This window comes from Schistocerca gregaria, chromosome X, assembly GCF_023897955.1.
Source record: "Schistocerca gregaria isolate iqSchGreg1 chromosome X, iqSchGreg1.2, whole genome shotgun sequence".
Lineage (NCBI taxonomy): Eukaryota > Metazoa > Arthropoda > Insecta > Orthoptera > Acrididae > Schistocerca > Schistocerca gregaria.
The window spans coordinates 32,012,172-32,036,922 of NC_064931.1; the positions used below are offsets into that span (position 1 = coordinate 32,012,172).

A 24,751-nucleotide genomic window follows, 5' to 3' on the forward strand; every position below is an offset into this window, starting at 1 on the left:
TTTTTAAAATCCCGCGATCGGAACGGAAAAGATCTCGATGTTTGGTATAATATTAAGTGCCCTTTGCCATGCATCATACTGTTATACGTGGAGTACAAATTTCGTGAATAACAGTTTCGCTAGTTGTCCTTTCGCCCCCCCCCCCCCCCTCCACCATTCCTCTTTATAAGAGGGGTTTGGTTCGTTTGATGCTAGAAAGTATAAATGTATTTATCTAACTTACATAAGGGAATAACGGATGCCCTACAAAAAAAGAGAACAGTTTACATTAAAATTTTAATAGCCCTTCTGCGCCCACTAAGCTTAATAGACACGTATTGGTGAAGAAGAAACTTTAGATTGCAGCAGAAACGTCTTTGCACACAAACCAGCAGTAAAAATTTCACATTTTTGATAGTGCATACATTAAGCATGTAACTGGAGATAAATACGAATACGACCCCCAATAGAGGCGGCCGTGGTGTGAGATCCGCACAGTTTCAACCTCTGAGCTTTGTTGACATCGGCGTATCATTGTTAATCTTTGGCACAGATGTTCGTTTGTTTGGCGTGTGTTTATAGTATTTTTGACATATGGCACAAGAAAAGGAGTTTGTTTGGTGATGAACCCGTAGATGGGTAACAAAGTTTATATCGTGGCAAATTCATATCCAGAGACAAAAACCATGATTTTAACCCGTCACTGCTGAAGGAAACGCATATATTTCAACCACAAGGTTAGTGTGCTAAATAATGTGATCTTGAACAGATAGCATGTGTTTATTAAAATGCGTAGGTTTAGCGAAAGGCGATAATTAGTGAGTTGGAAGGTATCAGAATGACCGACAACACATATGTAAGCAAATTAAGTAGTAAGAGACACTCGGAGAGGAAAAACCAAAATTACATCGTAAAACAACGAAATTCGTACGTGCTCCAGTATCAAACGTTTGTTGTCAATATTTTGTCAGATGGGCAATGTAGAGTAAAATGTGACATAAGTTGCGGCAGGTTATTACCTTCACTTTTGATAAACACTCTTGAGATTGAGTATTGGCGAAAAGCCTAGACTATTAATGACTGAAGTGGCGTAATTTAAATATACATGACTTTTCTCTCATTCTCAAATCTACACAAGGATATAAGTGAAGAGCGATAACTGTCCTAGACCAACACTTAGAGGTAGTTTGATCATTGACAGTGCTGCAGAATACAATAAAAAAAAATCATGTTTTGTTAGCTCATTCTAAATGATAGGACCTGAGGCTTATAAATGACACAATAAACATATTAGGCCTAGTTTCTGTGTAAATGGCTGGCCAGAAATATCTAACTTTTTGTAGTCAGTGTAAGAAAATCTTCATGTGTTTCTCATGACACTGATAGTATACTTTGTCCTGTCTGTTAAGAAACCTATGTAGGCCCTAATTCATCGGTAGTGACACTGTATAGCACCACACGTGATGTTTCGTTATTGATCCTGTCCAAAAGGGTATTGCATGCATCACGCAGGCAATTCATATTTGTACGTCACTTGTTCAAGTGCCTTTATCAAATATCATAGGTAGTTTTTGTGTGTCCTTTTCAATCCATTGTCATAAGTAAACAACAGTGAGCTTGGTAGAAAGGTGGTAAGCACACAAATCACCATTTGGCTACCTAGTCTTAGTTTTTCTTTGGTTTCCTCAAATCAATTCAAATGCATGCCAATATCCTTTGCCTTCCTTATCTTACCGAGCATATAGATGCACAACATTTTTAATGATCTCATTAGCAACAGTTTATTAAACTGTAATTTCCCTTCCCTTCTTTAATAAACATAAATGTAAATGTTAAATTTTTCTACAAGAAGTGAAGCACATACATTATCAAAGTTCTACTTTCAGTTCATATTCAAGTGAATATTAGTGCATTCAAATGGATAAACTCCATATAATGTGCTAGATTCGTGGGCAGTAGTGTGCGGCTGTTAGATGTGCCATACAAAATCAGTAGTGTGCTTTCATTGTAAGGATTTTAGTATTTATCATTTCTGTGTGGAGGAATTTGTAAGTGTATATTCAAAAACTAACAGCACTTTCATTGTAAGAATATTAGTATTTACCTTTTATTGGTGATGTAATTCCTCTGTCTCCCACATTTCATTGTTTTTGTTTCAGCTATGGTTTTCCATTATTTTATTTAGCAACTTCTGAAATTACTAAATAGCATTTAGGCTAATTTATGTTTTTGTAACTTGTGAATCTTATAGTCTAAAATATGTGAGTACATTTGTAAGTTATATGTTGAACCTAAAAATTTTTGGTCTGTGAAACAGTGTGAGCCATCACCATGCTTTCTTGAGTGTCATGTCATATTTTATGTAGGTGGCATGTGGTATGTAGACATTGGTTGTATATATTTTAGATAGTGTGTTGCTTATTTTTTGTCGGTTGTATACGAGACCTACATAGGTTTATTTAAGGTGGTGAACCAGTGTGGGGAACAGTGTTTTTAGTTGCATTGCATTTTATTTTATTAATTTATGTGCCCTTTGGTCTTTCAGTGCAGCAGTATAGGACATGTCAGATATATTACAGAAATAATATGGGACCAACATTTATAAACATATAGAAATAACGATTGGTCTAGTTGACACTAGGGCAGGAAGTTGGCCATGGCATTATCAAAGGAATCACCTCAACATCCACCTTAGCAACTTTGCAAAACCCAAATCAGTATGGCTGGACAGAATATGAACTACTCAAATGCAAGTCCAGTGCATTAATACTGCCTTAGCTACATCACTTAGTATGTAATTTGGAATTTACAATCATATGCACCAACTGTATAAAGAACTTCACATCGTGCATGAGTAGTAAAATCGATTATACAACTAGTAAATGAAAATCTGAGTTGAGGAGTAATATTTGACAGAACTCGTCAGGTTCGACCAGTGACGTAATTTTGATGGCTGCTGTGACATTGCCTTTTGGTGCAAATATTCACAGTTTTGTTGATGGGTGGCGAATCCAACAATTGTGAAAGCCAGTGATCTGTAGCTTTGTCCGAGGTCTAGGTTTGGTTGGAAAGTGACAGTTTGGTTGTGAGTTGACAAAGCCTGTGAATGTGAAATTAATAAAACCCACTGTGGTGACAGACTAATCTGTAGCTTAGATTGTTTCAAAAGATCACTACGATATCACATTATAGTCATCAAGTTGTTTATGGCATTTGTCACATGTTTTCTGTGTCACTCATCAAAGCCAATCACTCTTATAGAATATTCGTCTTTATCCAAACTTTGTTATACACTTCTGAGACGTGGATACCCATGCACACATTAAGTTGCATTTTTACAAAATATGAATGCACAAGCATTTGCCAGCTTTAGGTCCATTACAATTTTTCTTGCAGCTGATTCCCTTCTCTGAGTAGATGTATTGCACTGCATCGGAAACAGAGGAAACAGGAAACAATTAGATACACAGTGTAGGTGACAGATCTGATAACAAATTAAAAATTACTCAAAACAGTAAACAAGGGCCTAGTGTTTCTGCAAGTTAACCTATTCACTTGCAATATAGAAACGATTATCAACAAAGAAAGTTCTTAATTCTGCTGTAAAAGCTACTTGCTTCTCCAACCTCTTTATGTATATTGGCAGTGCATTATACAGGTTGACAACGAAGTGATTCACATGTCTTGGAGTATGAGTTTTTGTTTCTTGGTCTACACGGAGGTGTACCCATGGTTGTGAGTGTTACAGCTATGGCAATCATTATTGATGTGCAGGTCTCCTAGTTTAGCTGTTGTAATCAACACACATTATGTATGGGGAAGAGTACAGGAAGCTCTTCCAACTTTTTAGATAGGAGATTGCTGTGAGTCCTTGTAGAACTATATGACAAAATTTGGATTGCCTGTTCCTGTAATTTAAAAGTTTTGTTTAACTGACTGTTAGTTTAGCCCAAAATTGTCCAGTGAGCTACAATGGACAGAAAGTAACCAAAATAAGCCATTCTAGCTTCTTATGAGGAGCATACTTTCGAAATGTTTCTCAGAACGAGGCACACCGAACTAGGTCTTTAGGAGAGTATTTTTACATTGTATTTCTAGTTTGTGTTGATCAATTTCCATTCCTAGAAGTTTTGTACACTGAACTCTTTCTGGTTCATTTCCACCCAGTACCAGCTGGAGATCTTAGTTTTGATTATTTTCCCAAGTTAACTGTAATTTGTTTTCTTCACATTAAAGGTCTGCCTCTTGGCATTGAACCATGAATGTATGGACTTGAGGACTTGATCAGTTGTTGCACACAGAGATTCCATAATACTGCTCACTATTACACTAGTGCTATCTCCAGACAATGTGATCTTGGCTCCAATTTCTGAGGACTGTATGTCATCTATAGAAATGAGGAACAGAAGCAGGTCTAACATGCTATCCTGTGGTAAACATATTTCAATGTTCTTTGCATCAGATACTAATTTGATTAGAATGAGTTGTTGTGGGTTTCACAACCTGTGATGTATTTAGTAAATAGATTGAAACCAATTGTTTTCTATCCCCGTTGTCCCCATTACTATAAACTTATCAGAAAGCTTATCAAAAGCTTAGAAAGGTCAAAATAAACTTGTACAGCATTGTTGTTTTGTAGGTCCCTAGTTATTTCATCTGTGTAATTGGTTATTGCTGTTACTATACCTCTACCTGCTCAAAAGCCACATTGATTATGATGCAATAGCTTGTGATTGTTAGGTACTTGGTGATTTGTTGTTTCATTAATTTCTCAAGTACTGTAGAGAATGCAGAGAGTAGTGATGTGGGTCAATTATGTCTATTACCACTCCTTAATAAACATATTGCTTTTGAAATTTTTAATGTGTGTGTGTGAGCACTCCCACAGTGAATGATAAATTGTCAATGAAGTGGGATTGGTACTTCATCTACACCTACTGACATTTTGCATTTGATCCCCTTTACTACTTCATACTGTATGCCGGTGTACTGTACTTAAGTTCATCCTGAATAGTGAAATTCAAGCTTAGTGTTTGGGAAGCCTTTATGAAATAATGATTCATGTAATTTGACAGGTCTTTGTTGCTAATGTCAATGTTATCAGCATTTGTAAGTGTGACTTTTTGTTCCTTATGTCATTTCTCTGTTTCGCTTTTTACAGTTTCTCATATAGATTTGGTTTATTGGCTGACAACCATATTATGGTGTTATTTCTAAGCAGTTTCACTTTAGCAATTGCCTGTCAGTATACATCTTTACATGTTTGCTAAACTGAATGTCTGTGGAGCTTTTCATTTGAGAACTGAACCTTTTTAGTCACATAGGAAATTGCAATGCCTGACATTATTGAAATACTGGACTTAGTAATCCCATAGAACATATTTTGGCCAGTTTCTTTGGGAAGTGCATTACAAAATTAGTCCTGAATAGTGAAGAGAAAGCATTGTAAGTGTTGCTGGTTCCAGAGTGTGAAAGCTCTCAGGGGTCCTTTGAAAGGGCACGGCCGACTTCCTTCCCTAATCCGATGAGACCAACGACCTTGCAGTTTGGTCTCCTCCCACAAATCAACCCACCTCTACCCCCAAATCAACCCCCCCTCCCCCCCAATCAATCAACCAACCAACCAACCAACACACACACACACACACACACACACACACACACACAAAACAACAACAACAACAACATATTTATGCTCCTACATGGTGCCAGCTGGACGCACAATGCAAATGTTGCATTTTGGGAGGTGGACTAGGTTGAGATGGGGTTACATTGGGTGGGGTCTTAGAGGCAGAGAGATGCAGGAATGAGGGAGAGGGGTTGGCATGGTGGCCAGTGGCTTGGGAAGGGGAGGAAGGCAGCTGATAAATGTCATTTGCAGCTGATTGCTGTAACCTTTGCTATTTGTGATGTAAAGTTGTCCATGAACCAGAGATGTCATTCTCATCTCCGCCATGATGCATTAACTACTTTGGCAAATCTCCAGAATGGAGCTGAGAATGTCCTAAATTCACTGAATAGTAGACAATTCAAGAAATTAAAGTAACAAAATGTGTTCTGCATGTGGAAGAGGGGGAAGATCTTTAAGGCAATACAACCACCTATATTTAGTAAACCATTTGATTTGTGTGTGCATTCATTAAACCAACTATAAGGACTAGTGTGTTGACACAAACAAAAACATATATTTCTGGCACCATCACCTGTATATGCTGGTGCACATGTAAAGCTGCATCTGGTGTTTTTTTAGGTGAGGGGGGGGGGGGTGGAGTAGGGAGGGCAGATTATGATCAGTTCTAAATTGAGACATTAACTGAAGGGATACAGTGTTGAGTACACTGGCCTTGCTTTTGGGAGGACCCTCATGAAGTCCCCATGTGACCATCCAGGTTTAAGTTTTCCATAGTTTCCGTATAGTACTTAAAAAATGTGTGTGCTCTTCTCATGCAGTGAGTTACCTGGAGGGGACAACATTTCTAAAGCTTGAGTCACAAATCTAGGAAGTTGCAGCCAAGCTCGTAACACAATCTTTAAAGTCTTTACTTCAAGTCTTCCACTTGACTTGGAACCATAGGATCCTTATCAGTTCATGGCAAAATGCTGCAGATTTTGAGCTTTTCTGAAATTCCGTGAGTAAGATTGGTCTTCTCAAACTTCTTTTTCAGTCACTGGAACATACCAAGAAGAGCCTCAGAATGGCTGCATCCCACAGTGGCTGCAGGAACAGCCTCTCCAGCATGTTGCATGAGGTGTAACACACACACACACACACACACACGCACGCACGCACGTACAGAGAGAGAGAGAGAGAGAGAGAGAGAGAGAGAGAGAGAGTGAGAGAGAGAGAGCGCATGAGGCAGTCCTTCCACCCCTTGCTACTATTTCCCTAAAGGAGTACCATTCTGTGCCATACGTTTAAACTACCAATGATTAACAGACTCTTGCCCTTCTTCCTGCTTGCATATCCCCTGACATGAGGACACAGCAGATTTTCCAACAGGTGAAGTGTGTCTCAGTAACTATTTCAGTTTCAATGGAAGATAGTACCTCAAACTTGTTGGTTAAGAGGATGTGTATAATACCCAAAGTTCTGCCTTGTCTCTGCCTCCCCTGTATGGAGCCCTTTGACATGCCATTGACATTCCACTTCCTGCCAGGCAGATGAGTAGTGATATATTCTGTAATTCCTGTAGAGGAGGCAGGATCTGCTGGAGAGGATAGTGCTTGAGATACTTTTGGTATGTCTGATACAAGTATCTCGGTAGACCTTCCAGTGCATCTATTCATAACAGATTCAAATTGCATGACAGCAGATCTGACAAGTGGCAAAGGATATGAGACAGCCCAAAGTAGCACTTTAGTAGCTTTTCTGATAGTCCCACTTTCTGCACAGGCATGAAAATCCATACCATGCTTCCCAAGCTGTATCTCACAATTTGGCATTATAGGGCTCTTGGTCCTTCTCCTTGCTGTCCAGGGTCTATAAGCAAGCCAACCGTGTTGCTTCTTCAGACCTAGTTATGAGATGTTTCATGTAGGCATCCTGAATGTCATCTGGTTGTAAGGGGAACGGTGTATCCATTGTCATTTTGACCTCACGACTGTGGAACAGAAAGAACAGTATGAAGCATGTAGTGTCTGGCTTAACTGTGTGATATGTGAATCTCACAACAGGCACTATTGTATCTCAATCGCACTATTTGATATCAGTATAAATGGAAAGCAAGTCTACCATCCTGTTCCTGAGAGCAGTATTCACAGGAGACCTGTATTGTGACTGAAGTTTTTTTTTTCTTTTAATATCTCACCCTGTTGTGCTACAGAGAATATAAATTCCCTTTCAGAACCAAAGTAACACTCAGAAAAGTGATATCTGCTGTAACAAGAGAAAAATCTGGGATAAAATGAACCAAGTCCATGAAGTTCTTTAAACTTTGAGTCTCAATCTTTTGCTATGTCACTATTCTGTTCGCTAACAAACTCTGAAATAGTGGTAATGTGGAACAAAAGCAGAGAGGGTACACTGCAGTTGAAAGAGGAAACTAAATGAAACACAGTATGACAGTTATAATATGTTTAGCACTCACTATTATGCTGCAGAAGTCAACTTTGTAAGAACTATATTTACATTATAATCACACTTGCAAACACTTCCTGTGAAGAAACTGGTCAACAGGCAGAAAGAAAGTGGGAATTTTGCATGAATTTCAAAAGTACCTGCAATGTGATACAAGGAGAAATAACTTTTTGATCCAGACATTGCTGCTAAAATTCGTAGATTGCTCAACTGTAGCTTTTAAACATGGATTTACTATAAAGTAAGTTATGCAGGACATGTTTAAACTTCCAAAATCTTATAAAAATATGCCTTTATTCAGGTAGATGTAAACTGGTATTAGGGGGAATGATTGGATGACGGTACTGCCACCACAATTGTATAAAGCACAAATGTAGAATGCAGCTGGCAATTTAAAATGGAATTAATTTTTTGTGGTACTTATCATTCAGAAATATGCGATGTGTCATGGCATACATTCAAGTTTTGATACAATCAACATGAAGAGCTCATTTAAACTTTATGTAAAATGTTTAGGATTTAGAGTTTTGAAATGAAGTTAATTTATGTAATACATGTGTCCTCACTAGTGCACATATGAAATACCATTACTCAGCTTATGTGTGTAAATAAATGTGCAAAATATATGGAATTTTTACTTAGAAGGTTTTCTGGCACCTCCTACACTAGAGTGTCAAAGATGAATGCTGTAGTGTCAGTATATTTCACTAAAACAGCAAGAATTGACACACAGTACAAAACACATCCTCCACTTGAAGTGACTAATTCAGCTGACCTATACTATAATGGAGCTTCACATTATTCTGCCATGAGTTCTAATAGTCGGCTGATCCAGCTGGGTTGATATCCATGAGACAGTAATCACAGAGAGCAGTTAGAAGTTTATTTAGTATGTTTTCAGTGGATAGACTGAAATCAGTATTGTCTAATTGTAACCACAATCAATTCCAAATCAAAAAACTGGGCCATCCATGTAGTACAGCTCTTAAAATTGGAAATACATTTATTACGAACACCAATATACAGTCAGAACAGAACTCAAATGGACAGAGAGTCCTGCAATTTATACAAACATTGAAAATTCCAGATTGTACAAACAAGAAGTTCCGAAAACCTTCCAGTCGTGGTAAATACTAAATAACAAATAATAGCTGGCAGTTGGGTTTCAACTGGTGAGCCGCGAAATGCCACCAGTGATGCTAACCACGCACCACATTGCATACAGCAGTGCTTGTGGCATTGCTGCCTCTCCTGGAGAAACAGTGACCTGCTGTTTCAGAAGTTCTCACTGGAGCTGACTAAAGCACCCTGTATCCAGAGTTTGTCAACTGTCGTCTGTATTTCATCGCTGGAGGAGTCTGATGTTACAGTTGTGTTGTTGCATCTTCTTCACTATTATGAGCATCAAAGGTAGCCCCTCATGTCAAAGCTTCATGATTGGTGAACAGGTCTTCAGTTTCTGTGTATGAGAAGCCTCATCATTAATCTGTGCATGTGGAATGTTGTAGATCTTCATACCGAAGCCATGGATGACATCTCTGTGCTTGTGTCCAATCCATGACTTTGTGAGATCTGACAAGTGGCAAAGGATATGAGACAGCCCAAAGTAGCACTTTAGTAGCTTTTCTGATAGTCCCACTTTCTGCACAAGCATGAAAATCCATACCATGTTTCCCAGGCTGTATCTCACTGTATGGTATTATAGGGCTCTTGATCCTTCTCCTGGGTGTCCAGGGTCCATAAGCAAGTCGACTGTGTTGCTTCTTCAGTCCTAGTGATGAGATGTTTCATGTAGGCATCCTGAATGTCATCTGGTTGTAAGGGGAACGGTTTATCCATTGTCATTTTGACCTCACGACTGTGGAACAGAAACAAAGTATGAAGCATGTAGTGTCTGTCTTAACTTTGTTATATGTGACTCTCACATTGTATCTCAATCACTCTGTTTGACATCATTGTAAATGGAAAGCAAGTCTACCATCATCTTGTTGAAGCATTCTCTGAGGCCATTTGTCTGTGTGTGGTGGGCATTTGTAGTATTGTGGGTGATATTGCAATGTGAAATTACCTCTGATACTAGTCTCAACTGGAAAACTTTTCCGCAATTGGAGATCATCTCTCAGGGTGCTCTCTCCTTTTAAAAGATGTCTTCTACAAGGAATCACACAATTTATAGAACTTTTTCAATTGGCACAGCTTTGGTGACAGTGTAGCGAATGTGGTAATTAGTTCAGATTATTTCCCATTTGGCAACATTAGGAACCTTCCCAAGAGTGGAATTGATTGGAATTGAGCTGCTGTAGGTGGATTTGGTAGTAGAGGCCCCTGAGGTAACTGCGGTACATGCTTCTGTAATGGGCATTCCTTACAGTGGCTCACATAGTTTCTAACAATTCGATAGAGACCTGGCTGCTGATATCTGCATATGATTATAACTACAGTATTTACAAATCCCAAATGAACAGATGTTGGAATGTCAGAGAGAAACTTCAGGATAGCTGGCCTTAGATGCACTGGGATGATGAGCAACCATTTCCGCCCCAACGGCTCATAATTCCTCTTATACAGTCTTCCATTTATTAATGGGAGTCCTCCATTGGTTGGTTTCTCCTCCTTCAAGACTTCTATGATTTTCAACAATACTGAATCTTCCCTCATTCATCAGCAATATTATTAAATGCAACAATAATGGAGATTTCATCCACACTGCTGTGTTCTGTCAAAGGATCCCTTGAAAGTCAGTCAGTATCCTATCTCATAACTGTTATTATCAGTGTGAAGTTCTGGCTTGGCATTCCCATCATACAATGATAGAACTGGAAATGATGTTAGTGGCTCCTAACAACAAGGACAGATTGGGATGAGCCTTGGTACAAAAGTCCTGTATGAATCATTAATAGTGTGAGCACCTTCCGAGAAAAGTTCTCACATCTCAAATGTGCCGAGAAGTTGGAAAATCTGTGACCGCTCTTATTTTCTATGGATCATGTTGCGCTCCATTCCCATTAACTACGTGCCCCAAGATATTTATTTGTAGGGCAACAAAAAGGCACTTTTTTGAATTCAGGCTGAAGCCTGCAGTTGGAAAACAATTCAACATGGCTGTCAGGTGGCTTGGATGTTTTTCAAATGTCTTCAGAAAACGACAGTGTCATCCAGGTAGCAAAACCACATCATCCATTTAAGGTATTGAAGCAGGTTGTCCATCATAAGTGTGAAGGTGGCTGGTGCATTGCACAATCCAAATGGCATAACTCTGAACTCAAGAGGCCATCAAGAGTTATGCAGACAGTTTTTTCTTGATCATCCTCAATTTACCAGTAGCATGTCTGAATGTTCATAGTTGAGAGAAAGCTTAAAGCAGTCGTGGGTGTCATCGATGTGAGGCTATGGGTAGATGTCATAGAGAGAGATTTTGGTCAGGTATCAATAACTGACACAGAAATGCTATGTACTGTCCTTCTTAGTCACGAGGACCATAGCAGGGGATTGAGAAAACCCTGACGGCTCAGTTATGTCGTCCTGCAGTATCTTCTCCACTTCTCCCAAATTATGTGTTTTTCAGCTAATGACATCTTATATGAGCATTGGCTAATTGGTGGATGGTCCCAGTGTTGATACAGTGTATTACCATGGGCCACTTGGTCTATAGTGGTTACAGAGCATGACAATTGACAAAAGCTTTACAGTTTAACTGATCATCTAGTTCGATGACTGGAACTAGTCTTGTTGACGTTGGTGAGATAACCACATCTTTAACATGATACTACCGTCCAGAACAATCTTTGTTGTGTGTACATGTTGGGATAGCTTTGTAAATATGCAGCTTGATCTTCCATAGTCTGTGACTGTTTGTAATGCCTGTAAGAAGTGCCATCTGAGAACAACATTATGACTGTGTTCTGCTAAAGCAGCAAATTCAGAGGGCTGTGTTCAGTCATTGATAGTTATTCTTGCAATACATGTTCCTGTCGGCTGGACAGATCTCCAGTTTGCAACCTTCAGCACAATCGCTTTCATTTCATGGAATATGGTCTTGTTATGGAGTGACCTCATCCAGGTTACAGTGAGGGGCTTCATACCACAGGTCAGCTATCATTGTCTACAGTTGACTGACATGACTAGGACTGTTGTGATGGTTGATGTCTTGTCACTCATCTTCTCTCTCTGCATTAGTGTACAGGTCCAGAGCATCCACAGTTTAAGCACTATGTTGACCTCTGTCTTCCAAATGTCCATTCTTTTGCAGGGTGCTATACTTGATGGAGGAGTTGGTTGTAACTGCATTGACTGGATGCTGGCTTGTCATTTTGCAGCTGCAATGTAAGTCGCAGCTGGCCAGGTACATTCTTCCTGGCTAGTGGTGGCGATTGGTGTCAAAAGGTCAATAAACATCATCTTGAAAATTTTCTATTCCCTCAATACATACAGTCTCTTACTTAGTCTGGCAATTCTTGCTGCTATAAACTGTTGTATTTCTTATCACACTAGCTGGCACATGAGACAACAAAACTGGAGTCCAACTGACAGTTGACTACACAGAAAGTTTCAGTACTTTCTATGGAATTACACTGGTCAACAGTGGATTTTTAGCAGAAACCAAAGCAGATGGTCTTTATAGATCCCAATGCGCTGGGCATTAATATCACAATTAAAATTGTCTCTTACACTATGTGATCAAAAGTATCCGGACACCCCCAGAAACATATGTTTTTCATATTAGGTGCATTGTGCTGCCACCTATTGCCAGGTACTCTATATCAGCAACCTCAGTTGTCATTAGACATTGTGAGAGAGCATAACGTGGTCAGGTGATTGGATGTCACTTGTGTCGTATGTCTGTACGTGAGATTTACACACTCCTAAACATCCCTAGGTCCACTGTTTCCAATGTGATAGTGAAGTGGAAATGTGAATGGACACGTACAGCACAAAAACATATAGGCCAACCTTGTCAGTTGATTGTCAGAGACTGCCGACAGTTGAAGAGGGTCGTAATGTGTAATAGGCAGAAATCTATTCAGACCATCACACAGGAATCCCAAACTGCATCAGGATTCACTGCAAGTACTATGACAGTTAGGCAGGATATGAGAAAACTTGGATTTCGTGGTCAAGCGGCTGCTCACAAGCCACACATCATGCTGGTAAATACCAAACGACGCCGTGCTTGTTGTAAGGAGCATAAACTGTGGACGATTGAACAGTGGAAAAATGTTGTGTGGAGTGACGAGTCATGGTACACAATGTGGCGATCTGATGGCTGAGTGTGGGTATTGCGAATGCCCGGTGATCATCATCTGCCAGTATTTTTAGTGCCAACAGTAAAATTTGGAGGCAGTTGTGTTATGGTGTGGTTGTGTTTCTCATGGAGGCGGCTTGCACCCCTTGTTGTTTCGCATGTTACTATCACAGCACAGGCCTACATTGATGTTTAAAGCACCTTCTTGCTTCCCACTGTTGAAGATGGCGATTGCATCTTTCAACACGATTGAGCACCTGTTCACAATGCACGGCCTGTGGCAGAGTAGTTACATGACAATAACAACCGTGTTATGGACTGGCCTGCACAGAGTCCTGACCTGAATCGTATAGGACACCTTTGGGATGTTTTGGAATGCCGACTTCATGCCAGGCCTCACCGACCTACATCAGTACCTCTCCTCAGTGCAGCACTCCATGAAGAATAGGCTGCCATCCCCCAAGAAACTTTCCAGCACCTGATTGAACATATGCCTGCGAGAGTGGAAGTTGTCATCAAGACTAAAGGTGGGGCAACACCATATTGAATTCCGACATTACCAATGGAGGGCACCACAAACTTGTAAGTCATTTTCAGCCATGTGTTCGGATATTTTTGATAACATAGTGTAGCTCAGGATTACAAGGAAGTTGGGACTTTCCGTTTCACATACATTACTGCCATAATCAATAGCATATATACATTAATTGAACTTGCCTATTATATCTGCACAGTTTCCTTAACTTCCTCATGTGGGTGGTGTCTGGAGCCTCTCTCTGTAGCATCAGCCAACATAGCAGAAGTCCGCTGTCCTATGTATCGCTGTTCAGTGAGAAAAATCTCCTGGTGGAGCTGCTCTCTGTGCTCATAAATGAATGTACCACAGTTTTTTGGAAACACTTCAAGGTGCAAGGAAAGAAAATGCATCTTCAGCACCATGTTGCAGCCAATGGCCATATCAGCATGAATGAGTTCATTGCAAGGCCCCTGTAATTTTCGGCTCTCCTATTTCCCAAGACACTCTGTGACCAAAATGGTACTGAAACAGAGGATGACAGACTAAAGGCCGAAATACTAAATGTCTTTTTCCAAAGCTGTTTCACAGAGGAAGACTGCACTGTAGGTCCTTCTTTAGATTGTCGCACAGATGACAAAATGGTAGATATCGAAATAGACGACAGAGGAATAGAGAAACAATTAAAATCACTCAAAAGAGGAAAGGCCACTGGACCAGATGGGATACCAGTTCGATTTTACACAGAGTACGCGAAGGAACTTGCCCCCCTTCTTGCAGCGGTGTACCGTAGGTCTCTAGAAGAGCGTAGCGTTCCATAGGATTGGAAAAGGCCACAGGTCATCCCCGTTTTCAAAAAGGGAAGTCGAACAGATGTGCAGAACTATAGACCTAAATCTCTAATGTCGATCAGTTGTAGAATTTTGGGACACATATTATGTTTGAGTATAATGACTTTCCTGGAGACTAGAAATCTACTCTGTAGGAATCAGCATGGGTTTAGAAAAAGATGGTCATGTGAAACCCAGCTCGTGCTATTCGTCCACGAGACTCAGAGGGCCATAGACACGGGTTCACAGGTAAATGCCGTGTTTCTTGACTTCTGCAAGGCGTTCGATACAGTTCCCCACAGTCGTTTCATGAACAAAGTAAGAGCATATGGACTATCAGACAAATTGTGTGATTGGATTAAGGAGTTCCTAGATAACAGAACGCAGCATGTCTTTCTCAATGGAGAGAAGTCTTCCGAAGTAAGAGTGATTTCAGGTGTGCTGCAGGGGAGTGTCATAGGACCATTGCTATTCACAATATACATAAATGACCTGGTGGATGACATTGGAAGTTCACTGAGGCTTTTTGCAGATGATGCTGTGGTGTATCGAGAGGTTGTAACAATGGAAAATTGTACTGAAATGCAGGAGGATCTGCAGCGAATTGACTCATGGTGCAGGGAATGGCAATTGAATCTCAATGTAGAAAAGTGTAATGTGCTGCGAATACATATAAAGATAGATCCCTTATCATTTAGCTACAAAATAGCAGGTCAGCAACTGGAAGCATTTATTTCCATAAATTATCTGGGAGTACGCATTAGGAGTGATTTAAAATGGAATGATCATATGAAGTTGATTGTCAGTAAAGCAGATGCTAGACTGAGATTCATTGGAAGAATCCTAAGGAAATGCAATCCGAAAACAAAGGAAGCAGGTTACAGTACACTTGTTCGCCCGCTGCTTGAATACTGCTCAGCAGTGTGGGATACGTACCAGATAGGGTTGATAGAAGAGAGAGAAAAGATCCAACGGAGAACAGCGCGCTTCGTTACAGGATCATTTAGTAATCGCGAAAGCATTATGGAGATGATAGATAAACTCCAGTGGAAGAATCTGCAGGAGAGACGCTCAGTAGCTCAGTACGGGCTTTTGTTAAAGTTTCGAGAACATACCTTCACAGAAGAGTCAAGCAGTATATTGCTCCCTCCTACGAATATCTCGCGAAGAGACCATGAGGATAAAATCAGAGAGATTAGAGCCCACACAGAAGCATACCGACAATCCTTCTTTCCATGAACAATACGAGACTGGAATAGAAGGAGAACCGGTAGAAGTACTCAGGGTACCCTCCGCCACACACCATCAGGTGGCTTGCGGAGTATGGATGTAGATGTAGATGTAGATGTAGATGTAGATGTAGAACAATGTTGTCATGTTACAAAAACAATGCCATGTATGCAGATGATAGGGGTTAGAGTTTACTCAAAGTGTGTGTCCACCCAACAGCTGGCATATGTGTGGATCAATGAATATCCCTTTTAAGATCTTCTCTGTACTGAGTCATGGAAACTTCTTGCACGAATATTAAAATGTTGCTTCATTCCTGCGCTTAGCTGTAACAAGTATTGTCATGAGTCCGAACTTAATGTGTAATGGTGGGAGAACAATTGTTTTCAGAATCACTAGAGGTTCGTTCGCAATATTTCTTGCCGTGAACATCAGAGCTGTTCATGGAGACCATTCCCTCTGTGTGTAGTGTTTTTTCTCTTGTGTGACTCTCTCTCTCTCTCTCTCTCTCTCTCTCTCTCTCTCTCTCTCTCTCTCTCACACACACACACACACACACACACACACACACAAACACACACACAGTAGCAGTAATACTTGGTGTAACCCCCTTGCAAACCCAATAGCATTGCAATGGCTTTGAAATCTTTTCATAACAGCCATTCATGCTTATTGTAATTAACAACAGATTTCAGCATGGTATAACTTTCTGTAGCTAAACCGTGCATGCGATAGGGGTGGATGACTTTTCATTACTATTGTGTAACAGTACTGCCGCCAGGCTTGTTTTTGATCCATCTACAGAGTGTCTCTACCTGTGTGGATTTTATGTGATTTTCAGGTCTTCCAGCAAACCATTAATGTCGTTGCAGAATGTAATGCCACTTAAGTTTTTTCTGATGCCCCTAAAACACAAACACGCATACTGCGTCAGTGAGGAGATTCCACTGCTGCAGGCATCCCCACAGAGGTCTCACTACCCTTTGGTGGGTTTGTGCTTGGCTACCATGGGCCCCAGCCTTTGCAGCATATTTTTCCTTCTGCGCTGCATGTCTATCCTCTTGCTATTCTTTTTCCCATCCCTTGGAGAACATGTCTGGGGTGTTACTGGGAATGTTCCGCACCGTCTGTGGCTGACGTAAGAACAGTCCACCACTGTTTTTCGTTCCCATTTCCTTTCTTTGTTTCGCTTCTCCTCTCATTCCTCCGCTTCAGCGTTTGAGTTTCCTCTTTTTCTTCTTTCTCCCTGTGCACTCCTGGTGGCTGGCCCATGTGTCTTGACGCATTACAGGTGACTGGGTAATGCGTAATTCCCAGCCTCGGATCAACAGGTACGGTTTGCACCGACCCCCTGCTACAGGCCAAGCCCAGGGAGAGGTAATTGCCTGAGCTGCTATCTTCCGAAATAGCCGATCAATCCCTCTGTCAGGTGTTTGGGTGGTGTGACATGAGGTGTGAACAATAACATTAGGTGGGTGTCCCCCTTGTAAAAGGGGCCTCCAGTTGGAAGGAGTGCACCATCGGAGATGCTGGCAATAATCAGGGAATTTCTTGCAGTGAGCCAATCATCTTCACAATTAATGTCTACAAAACATAAATGGAATGTGGCTAATGATTTAAAGACCCTTCCAGCAGTACCACAGTTCCTCGTGGTTTCACGTACTGAAGGCGGTCAGTCCTTTGCAATCGTAAATGCGTTGTCTATTATTGAGAAAGGTGTTGACGCCATTGCTGGCCCTGTACAATTGTGCTCTCGTTTACGGAATGGCACTTTGCCTTTGTAGACTACTTCTGATTCTCAAGCACAACTGCTTGCCGCCTCGGGTCATTCCAATGAAGCTCATCAGAGTTTAGCCAAAGTGGGTTGCATCATGGTTATAGAGTTCAATGAAATTTGGTGCAGTTAATACCTGCACTAAATTAAGTTGATATCTCAGGTATCGAAATGTGAAACCCCCAGGGGCTGAGCTTGACCCAGCCAAAGCTACAATTATGGTATTTTTTTTCAAAAAACATGCTACCATGTGTGACATCCTAGCTCCTGTACTAAATCAGATACAGCCAAAAGGTTGGTCTCATTTGGAAGGTAACACCTCTCCCTTGTAGGAGAGAGCATTAATATATTGCAGTGGTCCATGGTTCTGAAGTAATACATAGACAAACAGCTACACAAGTTATCACATTTTTGCAAGTTTCCAATATTTTTTATCTCATGTGTGAGTGATAGTACTAAACAATTTTTGCTGTTAAGGCTGAATTCATTAAACAAATTTGGTTGTGTTATTTGCATACACACAGTTACTTTTTGAATTTTGAAAATTCTTACTTTGCAGAAAATCACTATTTGGTACCTCCCCAAATGCAGTGTGTGCAAGGTCACTGTGTGCTGCAAATTGCTTCATTATGTAGCTTGTATCTAAGTCTAGTTCCCCCAAAATATCTTTGTCTTACTCCAATGTACACTCCTGGAAATGGAAAAAAGAACACATTGACACCGGTGTGTCAGACCCACCATACTTGCTCCGGACACTGCGAGAGGGCTGTACAAGCAATGATCACATGCACGGCACAGCGGACACACCAGGAACCGCGGTGTTGGCCGTCGAATGGCGCTAGCTGCGCAGCATTTGTGCACCGCCGCCGTCAGTGTCGGCCAGTTTGCCGTGGCATACGGAGCTCCATCGCAGTCTTCAACACTAGTAGCATGCCGCGACAGCGTGGACGTGAACCGTATGTGCAGTTGACGGACTTTGAGCGAGGGCGTATAGTGGGCATGCGGGAGGCCGGGTGGACGTAACGCCGAATTGCTCAATACGTGGGGCGTGAGGTCTCCACAGTACATCAATGTTGTCGCCAGTGGTCGGCGGAAGGTGCACGTGCCCGTCGACCTGGGACCGGACCGCAGCGACGCACGGATGCACGCCAAGACCGTAGGATCCTACGCAGTGCCGTAGGGGACCGCACCGTCACTTCCCAGCAAATTAGGGACACTGTTGCTCCTGGGGTATCGGCGAGGACCATTCGCAACCGTCTCCATGAAGCTGGGCTACGGTCCCGCACACCGTTAGGCCATCTTCCGCTCACGCCCCAACATCGTGCAGCCCGCCTCCAGTGGTGTCGCGACAGGCGCGAATGGAGGGACGAATGGAGACGTGTCGTCTTCAGCGATGAGAGTCGCTTCTGCCTTGGTGCCAATGATGGGCGTATGCGTGTTTGGCGCCGTGCAGGTGAACGCCACAATCAGGACTGCATACGACCGAGGCACACAGGGCCAACACCCGGCATCATGGTGTGGGGAGCTATCTCCTACACTGGCCGTACACCTCTGGTGATCGTCGAGGAGACACTGAATAGTGCACGGTACATCCAAACCGTCATCGAACCCATCGTTCTACCATTCCTAGACCGGTAAGGGAACTTGCTGTTCCAACAGGACAATGCACGTCCGCATGTATCCCGTGCCACCCAACGTGCTCTAGAAGGTGTAAGTCAACTACCCTGGCCAGCAAGATCTCCGGATTTGTCCCCCATTGAGCATGTTTGGGACTGGATGAAGCGTCGTCTCACGCGGTCTGCACGTCAAGCACGAACGCTGGTCCATCTGAGGCGCCAGGTGGAAATGGCATGGCAAGCCGTTCCACAGGACTACATCCAGCATCTCTACGATCGTCTCCATGGGAGAATAGCAGCCTGCATTGCTGCGAAAGGCTGATATACACTGTACTAGTGCCGACATTGTGCATGCTCTGTTGCCTGTGTCTATGTGCCTGTGGTTCTGTCAGTGTGTTCATGTGATGTATCTGACCCCAGGAATGTGTCAATAAAGTTTCCCCTTCCTGGGACAATGAATTCACGGTGTTCTTATTTCAATTTCCAGGAGTGTATAACTTTTTCATTGTACTCTTTAACAGTGTGTATGTGTCATGAAGGACAATATTGTAAGTGCCACAGAATTTGACACGAGAGACCCATTATTCTGTAACATATTCAACCTGAATTAGTAGAAATAATATGTTTCACACTCTGAACACATCACTCATTATCTAAATGAAAAGTTACATAGGAAGCACATGCATTGAAGATCGGTGCCTTTCCTCACTTGGACTGCTGAAAGCCGTTAAACAACTGGATTATTTCAATTTCAGTTGCCCTGTCCAGTGCATACTGTCTGCCTGTTATGGTGTTTGACACAATATTTGGTTTTAGAATGTCCCTGAGTTTCACCCAGTTGACTTTATTGGTTAAGAAGTAAGCTTTAGCTATTCCAGGTGGATGCAGATACTTCACCAAAACGTCTTGGTTCTCTTAGTAGAGTCCATAACAAAGGCAAGGTACCACTTAGAATTGCAGACACAAATTATGTAAGAAGACAGCCTGATATTCTACAATGATACTGCTTGGTATTGCACTGGAGACTGTTGTGACTCTTCCTTGTGTGTGAGATAACCCATATCATATCTCATGGAGCATGAAGCATACATCTTAACAGCATCGTTTCCAGCAGCTATAAAGTGGTGGTACTGTCTTGTGTTTGGAATTGTCCTGCACTGATCAAATCTTTAATTCACTAGCATTGCACTGTTATTTTCAATGTTTTCTGAGGACACGTAGAAGTACTGAATTCCCTTTATCTCTTGTAATGCAAATTCGAAAAGTACTTGTGCAGTGAGGATTGGGTGATGAAGTTCTTGAAGACTCCTCCTGGCAGCCAGTCTTTTGACTGTTCCCCCAACTCACAGGCACTCTTCCCACAGTTAGTGGCAAAGAAACGGCATTCAGCACCAATTACAAAGTCCTCAGAATGCAATGTCAGATTTTTAAAAATTTTCCAGTTTTTGTATTGAGATGATGCTCCATCTTAAAAGTAGTGAATTTTTCCTAAGTGTGGCATTGCATCTTTTATATGGAGCATAATGGTTTCCTGATAATAATGTACTGTAGCTGTTGAGTGAATGAGATAGTCACTTGTTATGCACATTGTGTTTACAGTTGATGATGCTGACCCTGAATTCGGTAGATAAACTACAAAAGGATGCACTGTGGTGTGGGATTGCTGCCAGTGAAATTCTTGTGCAGCATCTTGTACAATAAACGAGTAATTCTAAAAATAAAAATTGCAATCACAATACACGCTGTTGGACCGAGTGTTTCTTTCAAGTGAAGATAGATAATGTGATTGCTGATTTGTTATAAAATGATGACTTTTCAATGATTCCAGTTTGTTGCAAAAATTGTCTATGAAATTATCGACTGTTTTCACCACTGATATCAATGTACAACAATCTGTTGTGATCCACTGCTTATACTGGACATCTTCAACCAAACAAGTGCTTCTGATTCTGCAAGAAAACTGAAATACATTTCACTCCAGGGTATCTATCACACAAATATAACATACAGTCCTCACATTCTGTAGAGCAGACAATCTTCTCAAGTAAGTCTATAGTTGTCTAACTAAGCTTGGTGATGTCTAACATAAGCTTCATGTTCTGGTGATGAATAGAAACACACACAGCATGGGTTCCATGATCACCCATGAGTACACGCCATTTGGGATGCAACTGGGCAAATTTCAGGAACCAATTTTGTAAGTGGGAAACTTCTCTTTGAAGGCTGCATACAGCTCCTTCAAATTCACTAAAACAAGACATTTCTGCTTGTGTTCTTTAATATCCCATTCCGATCGGAGAGATACAAAGTCTTTCATCCCTGGACACCAACAAGTGTACTCATCATCTTCATAAAATGTTCAGACAGCATGTTGTATATTATCACTTAAAGACTTACATCCTCAATGCGTCATGTCAGGCAAGATTCCTTGTTTTTCCTTTAGTACCCTGGCCTTCCAAAACACATATTCTGACACCCCAAATTCCCTAGCACAATATGCAATTGCCCAGTTCGAAGTAAGGAGACTGATAATCTTGATTTTTATTTCATACGTAGCCTTGCTACATATTTCTTTTAGCTGTTCAATAAGATCAGTGAAGTCTGTCTGAGTGGAAGTTGAAGGGATGTGATCCTCATCATTAGGTGTTGTAACTTCAAGACACTTTTCCAAGTGCTTATGAACAGCAGAGCAGATTTTCTTGTGCTTTGTTTTGCAGTGCGAGACTTTTTCACTACTACTACTACTACTACTACTACTACTACTACTACTACTCAGATGCCGTTTCTTAAGTGGTGACACACTGAGAGCAGTACAGGCCTTATTCACCGCAGCTACCAATTCTTCAGCAGGCCGAAAAACGTCATTTGTATCTATTGAACATTCATACTGCACAGTGACAGCACAGCTGTGATTGGATGGTGGTGGACCAATTAGTATTCCTGGGCTGGCAGAACTGTATTACAGGTGGTGTGTTAGGTTGCTGTCTGTACATAAAAACAATAAATTGTTACATGTATCAGGCTTTCCACAAATGATTGATGGGACATTTGGAGTTAGGGAAATCAAAATAAAATGTTTAATTTAAATCCTTGATTTCTTTAGCTGGAATTCTAACATTTATTATTTGATAGCCAATTTAGTAATTTGCCATTATTTTTGTCTGCAGTTTTGACTAATAGTTCTGGGTTAAAACTATTTAAAAAAAGAGTGAAAATTAAAAATATAATGTTGAATTTAATGTAATGCACTTTGGATACTTCAGAAAACATCCCTGAAAGGTAGCAGTGCCATGGTTTGATGCTTTAGGGGATAGGTTTTAGCTTAATTATCCCCTATAAATTGCCCTATCTATCACAAGTAGTATGTACCATTCATCACAGTGTTTATCCATCACAGTATTTGTGACAGATGGGAGAGCTTTCATTGTAAAAAAAGAAATTAATGCAAAAGAATTTGACAATGCCTACTAGTTTCCATATTTTCTAGTTATGCTACTGAAGACATACTTAATAATGAACTGTTTGTCAATAATGGTGGGGAATCATTGGAACAATGAACTGTTTGTTAGTAATGGTGTGAAATCATTGCCAGCTTGACAACCTACTGTTTACCACTACCACCCACAAGTGTAACTTCTCTAAGATGATTGTGATAAACGAAAGGGAAAAAAAGTTGCATAATGTTTCTATTCTCTACATGGAACTTCAGTGCCCTAGGATTTCGTCAAAACTGTTCACAGTCATGGCTTCCACATTTTTAACTTCGACTCATAGGCTCTTTCATTCATGGAATCCCTAGTATAATATGTGGTGTATTAGCACATTGTTAAATGACTTACAATAAATGGGAGTAACACAAAGATATTTTGGGGGTAGTTAGACTTAGATACAAGCCACACAATGAAGCAATTTGCAGCACGCTGTGACCTTGCACACATTGCATTTGGGGAGGTCCCAAATAGTGATTTTCCACAATTTCGGAATTTTCAAAATCAAAAAGTCATTGTGTGCATGTAAGTAATGCAACCAAATTTGTTTAATGAATTCAACCTTATCACCAAACATTGTTTAGTACTATCACTCACACATGAGATAAAAAATATTGGAAACTTGCAAAAATGTGATAACTTGTGTAGCTGTTTGTCTATGTATTATTTTGGAACCATGAACCATTGCAACACATTATTGCTTTCTCCTACAAGGGAGAGGTGTTACCTTGCAAATGAGACAATCTTTTGGCTGTATCTGATTTGGTACAGGAGCTAGGACATCACTCATAGTAGAGTGTTTCTTCAAAAAAAGAAAAAAAAGACTAAAACTGTTGCTTTGTGAGGGCCTAGCTCAGCCCCCTGGGGGTTTCACATTTCAATACCTGAGTCAACTTAATTTAGTGCAGGTATTAACTGTACCAAATTTCATTAAAATCTGTAACCATAATGCAACCCCCATCTGATGATTTCAAATGGAATGACCCCCCTCGCTTCTTCACGGCTATCCTGTGCATGTCGAGATCCATAGGACTCTGAATTCTTCCCGTGGTGTTATTTACACTAGGCTGCTTGACGGTCTGCTGGAACCCGAAATCCAATCTTACACCTCTGATCAGGGTGTCAATGCCGTCCATCGGGTGATGAAATAGGTAGGTTCCTCCTGGGTGCCCACCCACACTCTTTTTCTCACCTTTGATATGCTGGTGCTACCGTTCAAGATCAAAGCAGGCTTTGAAGTTATCACAGTTCAGACATACATTCCGAACCTGATGCACTGCTACCAGTGTCATTGTTTCAACCACACTAGAATGGCGTGTCGATACTTGGCCAAATGTGTAACCTGTGGTAGGGATGCGCATGAGGGTGATTGTCCACCTCCTTCTCACCACTGTGTCAACTGCAATGGTCTCCCCTCGGGATTGTCCCACGTATCATGATGAGCGGGCTGTCCAGGAGATCTGAGTAAAGGAAAAAGTGCCTTACCCAGTCATTCACAAGTTATTGGGTAATCACAAACCCTGCATTCTCCCATCTGGCACTTATAGTTCGTGTTACCTCTCGCTCCGTGAAGGACGTGGCCATGCAGACATGCAACCTGAGATTTGGCTCTGAGGTTGTGAAATCGCCCAGTGTCGAGGTAGCATTGCCATACCCCCATTCGGCTGTACAAAAAGCCATCAAACTCTCGCCTCGAGGGGCGAAGCCACCAGCTACACGACTGATAGGCCAGAAAGGATAGAAGGGGTACTCCCATGAAGACTTTCTAGTCCCTCCAGCCAAACAATACCTGAGTCATCCTGTACTAAACAGAAAGGCTCAAAAGAAGTCCAACAAAGGCAAATGGTCTTCTCCTCCTCTGACTCGAAGATCCTCTTCGACGGTGTTGCCACATTGTACCTTAGCCCGACCAGCTCAAGTGTTGCCAGTACACACCACAAACTGTTATTCTGCGTTGATCTCCACAGATTGACAGCACAAGCAAGCCAATGCTTCTAATGA

The 24,751-nt window shown here is 41.2% G+C and overlaps 1 protein-coding gene across 1 annotated transcript in view; it reads left to right on the forward strand.

Annotated features, from left to right (window-relative positions):
• Window positions 1-516: 516 nt before the first annotated feature.
• LOC126299569 (rab-like protein 6) overlaps window positions 517-24,751 on the forward strand; it is a 177,977-nt gene continuing 153,742 nt past the window's right edge. Inside the window, exon 1 of the mRNA XM_049991568.1 lies at window positions 517-716. The gene's annotated coding sequence lies outside the window, so the exon portion shown is untranslated. The remainder of the gene's footprint in view (window positions 717-24,751) is intronic.